Source organism: Sceloporus occidentalis, unplaced genomic scaffold (assembly GCF_023333645.1).
Source record: "Sceloporus occidentalis isolate IW3139 unplaced genomic scaffold, rSceOcc1.0.p SCAF_6, whole genome shotgun sequence".
Taxonomy (NCBI): domain Eukaryota; kingdom Metazoa; phylum Chordata; class Lepidosauria; order Squamata; family Phrynosomatidae; genus Sceloporus; species Sceloporus occidentalis.
The window spans coordinates 131047329-131052603 of NW_028316986.1; positions in this window are offsets into that span (position 1 = coordinate 131047329).

The window sequence follows — 5275 nt, forward strand, 5'->3', positions numbered from 1 at the left end:
ATTAAGATATAAACCCATGCTGTAGATTTCTTCTTTCCAAACGTATACATCCACATTCTGTAGAGGGGAGGAAATATGACCTGGATCCATTTTTTATCAGGGCAGCTAATTTAAACAGACTCACAACATCTTTAAGTCCAGGGACATGCAGAATGTTAATATTCAGTTGAATTATTTACAATAAATTAAGAATGCTTCATTTCCCATGAGATGTTTATCTGAAAAACTGACATTCTTGTTGTGTACTAGAAAGAGCTGCATACCAAAAGAAAATGCACAAAAGTTTGAGAACTTTGAGATAAAATGTATATCTGATTATGAACTTCTGTCTGACATTTGATAATCTTGTGGGTTTAAACTGAATGAATGGGCTTTGCCAGGGCTGACATTTCCAGCAACTGTGATTTTAAAAAGTGTATCAAATGGTTTTTGTTTTTTGTTTTTTTTTTGGGTGGGTTTTTCAGGCTATGTGGCCATGGTCTTCTAGAACATGGCCACATAGCCTGAAAAACCCACAAAAAACTATGGATGCCAGCCATGAAAGCCTTCGACTTCACAGTGCATTAAATGTTTTCCCTATTACTGTAGCATGAGCACCTAAAACAGTGAAGCAATCAAATGATTCTGACAAATTATTTCAAATTTGTAAGGTTTTGTATAAACTTTTCCTATGTTTGATCAATAATTTAATCAATTTTTGTGTCTCTAATCAAATATTTCTGATGTTCACAGAGAATATGTTGCAAACAGAGAAAAGAATAAAGAGAAGAGACACAACAGTGGGTTGAAACATGACTCAAGGATTCCTTCTCTACACACACACATACACACACCAGCTAGGATGAAGCTAAGCTTCTGAAACAGAGGATTTACCATACTGTGCAGAAAAGGTAGCAAGAGATAGAGTCTGCAGTAGTTCCAATATAACAAATGAAAAGATAGGGCTTGTGCACTCAAAAGCTCCAAAACATCTTTTAAAGAAGGAAAACAGTCACTTCAGCTAAATTCTGTTGATGTAATCCAGATAAGATTTCATTGAACCCATCGACACTGCAGAGGTAATCCACTTTGACACCACTTTAGCTGCCATGGCTCAATGCTATGGAATTCTGGGGATTGTAGTATGTTGTGGCACCAGAGCAGAATGCAGGATTCCATAGCATTGAGCTGTGGCAGTTAAACTGGAGTCAAACTGGATTGTTTCTGCAGTGTGGCTGCAGTCCTTGTGGTGTATGATCTGGGCATACCCAACAGTCCTTCGTTTTGTGCCAGCAGTAAGATAGTTTGTCCTCATAAATGAATTGTCAGAGCAGAGTAGCAATGGAGGTATAAGAATTAGGATTTTATTACTACCAAGATTTTAAAAGATATACATGACACCAAAAGATTCCTGCAGACCAGCACCTGATTAAGACTTTATAGGAATCATATTACTATCACTTAAAGTTTTTAAGCTATTTCTGCATTACAGTTCTTGACTTTTCTTGGGTTTTGTTAAACACGTTTTAAGCTTTTTCATAAAAGTGGACTAAAAATGAGACCAAATTGATACTTTAAACATGCCAGCTCTTACATATTCATACTGATGAAATAGTATTATATGTCTGTTAACTCTAATCATTGTGTTAACATACAGTGTTTACATTTTAACTTTCAGAACAAAATTATTTTCCTTTCAAACACAATCCTTTCTAGATTGTTCTCAGCCTAAGGACTAACCCCTACAACGTGATCAGCTAGCAATCCAAAACATTTAACACAATAAAATTGCCTGAAGTTGGTGACATTAACTGAGCTCCTGGGGTAATGAAAATACATCCCCTCTGTTGTTCTGGCTGCAGTTCTTTCTCTTTACCGAGAACACAAGGGACATTTTAATGGCTGATCTCCAAGATGTACTTGGAAGTGTAGTGCATTAGATACTGTTGTGTTCTCCTCAGTGAAGGGCAATTTAAACACTTTCTCCCGTTACTGTCTCCATTCCAACATCACCATTGTGCTAAATGCTTGGGAGGAAATGTAAGTAGAAGAATAAAAATGAAGAGAGAAGGGAAGACTGAGTGAAATTTTTAAAAATGCTTTAGTTCTAACCAAAGAAATAAGATGTTCCTTACAATCCATTCCACAGACTCACAACAGTCCTGAGGAACAACGGCCACAATACAAATGTGGTAGAGTTGTCTACCACACTTTATGTCAGAGCAACCTTCTCTAGGCCTTCTACAGTGAAGGAAAGACCAGTGGGGTTCTTCACTGGAGCTGTCACCCTGAGCTAAACTCACAGAAGCGTAAGATAGCAAATAAATAAAAACAGGTATTCCATTAATATTTAAGAGAAATCAGAAGCTCATCTTATTTGTGGTGATTACAAAAAAGCTGTATAAAATGTATATATTTATCAAATACATAAACAAAGTATGCATATGATGCAATACTTAGGAACAGGATGGAAAAGAAAGTGAAAGAATTAGAATACCTCATGTCACTCTTATTTTATGATAGTTGATTCAGTTTGGTTTTCAATAAAGCTATACTACTAGCTATACAGTGGGCCCTTGGTATCCACTGGTGTTTGGTTCCAGAACCCTCCCATGGATACCAAAATTCGTGGATACTCAAGTCCCATTAAATACAATGACATAATAACATCGTTTCCTTTATATAAAATGACATAATCAAGCTATGCTTTTTGAAATTTATATATATATTAAAATATTTCCAAACCATGGATAATTAAATCTATGGATAAAGAATCTGTAAACAGGGAGGGCTGACTGTACATTGTGTGCTGACATGTGTTTGACACCATCACACTTTTTAAAAAAAAACAAAACCCACAGTATTTATTGAGGCCTTGGTAAGTCAGCACAGGACTAAAATAAGATCTGTAATGGGTTAAACCAAAGGTCTACCTAACCCAGCATTTGCTCGCCACAGACAAATACCTATAGGAAAGTCCAGGAGTTAAGAATTGAGGGATTGAGGGACAAAATCCCCAGGGCCCAGACATCAGACAGGAGCCCTGGTGGTGCAGTGGTTAAATGCCTGTACTGCAGCCATTCACTCAAAACCACAAGGTTGCGAGTTCAAGACCAGCAAAAGGGCCCAAGCTCGACTCAGGCTTGCATCCTTCCGAGGTCGCTAAAATGAGTACCCAGACTGTTGAGGGCAAATTAGCTTACTTGCTAATTAGCTTACTTGCTGTTCACCGCTATGGTCTTTGGAATAGCGGTATATAAATAAAACAAATAATAATTATTATTATCAGTTAAACCTAGGGTTCCTTTTTTTCTCTTTTTTTAAAATTTTATTTCTATAAATACACATCCCTACATTCTATTACCTTTTTGACACATTATTTTATATACCCCTCAGTGCCTCCCTTCCCCAGAGCCATTTCCATCCTTATATTCCATCCAAAATTTCAGTTCGTCTTCTGGAGGTAATCTTCCATCTTCTTTTCTCAACACTTTCTCGACAAATTCTTTCCAAATCCCCTCAAAGTCATTTCTTTTCCATAATCCTTTCTTTACTTTCAGTTTACATGTCAATTTATCATTAATAGCTAATCTCCATACCTCTTTGTACCAATCCTCCACTTCTACATCCATTTTCGTTTTCCAACACCTTGCTATTATTAACCTCGCTGCTGTAAGCAAATTTGTTACCAAATCTTTTTCTTCTTTTTTCCATTTCTCTGAGTTATATAATGATAACAAAACTATATTCGGTCTTCTATCTATTTTTATATTCATAACATTTTCTATTTCTAATAGCACTTTTCCCCAAAAATTTTGTACATATTTACATTAAACCTGGGGTTCCAAGGGTCTGGACAGGGGGAAAAAAAGGAATTGTTGATTTCAACAATCTAGAGTGTGGCTATAATGCTTGTTACCAAAGCTCAGCATATTCAAATTTTCTATAACCACCATCATTTATTAAACATGATTCAAAAATGGCAAAGTGAAACCAGAATAGGTTTTCCAGAATTCAAGGTCTGACCCTGAGTGCCAGAGCCTGAGCTTCTTATTTGGTATTCAGGGTGACAAGGAAGAATCTCAAAGAAAGAGCACAACTTTGAAAAATGTCTCTCTTTGTGTTTCTCATTTGTTAGATTTTATGTTTTTTACAAAGTATTTGTACTTTGTACAGTTGTTGGTAAAGCTTAATGCATCATGCTTAATGGTGTCATTAGGGTGTTGTGACAGCATAAGAGATCATCCCACTGCAGTGGCATCCTGCAGCATTTAAACATCTTGCTATTTAGCAATTGTACATGTCTGTTTGTATCCCAAGTACCAAAGTGCTTTAAGAAGCTCCTGATAAGATACATACTACATTTTGTTTTCATGCACGAGAGTCATTCTCTCATGTTAGCATGAGTGGGAACCCATGGATTTCAGTAATAGGAACATTTTGTGACCATATATTGTTTATTATTTTGCAAAAATAAATAGTGGTGTGTGTGTTATTTCAAGAAGGAGGAGACCAATAGCTATCTCTGTTCATAAACTCATGATATTCCTGTTAATATAATGTTGTGTACATCAGGGAACAGCCATTCAAATCCCTCATTACTAATAAAGTTGTAACACCTTAAGTAAAGAAAATATCGTAGCCTAATTTACCTGGCATGATTATGAAATTATGTAAGATATGCTCTGCTACCCGTGCATATCCCCCCAAAACATTGGTTACCTTTGGTGCTCTGATCTTTTTATATATCTGTGTTGATTTTGCTTTTTGGAAATAGAGGAGGGGGGCACTAAAGATCCAGATCATCTTATACTTTGGACAAGAGGCCACTGTCAGGAAGAAACAAAATAGTTTCTCATTGGCAAGGGTGTCTCAGGCAAGTCTGCATTTTATCACCCTATCTGTTTAGTTTATATGTAGAATGCATAATACAGAAAACTGGATTAGACTATGAGGAATAAAATGGGAAAACATGGGGGTGACATCAACAATTTACAATATGCAGGTGACACACTTATGTGGAGAAAAGGAGACAACACAGGACTACTACTGATTAAAGTTAAGGAAGAAAATGTAGAGAGTAGAGTTACAGATGAGTATTAAGGAAACAAAATATTTAGTACAGGGCATTTGTTGTTGTCATTTCTGATTATAACAATTCTAAGGAGTTTTCTTGGAAATTTTTGTGCAGAGGGAGGTTTGTCCTTGTCTTCCTCTGAGGCTGAGGCAATGTGACTTGCCCAAGGTCACCCAGTGGGTTTCCATGACTGAGCTGGGATTTTCACTCTGGTCTTCC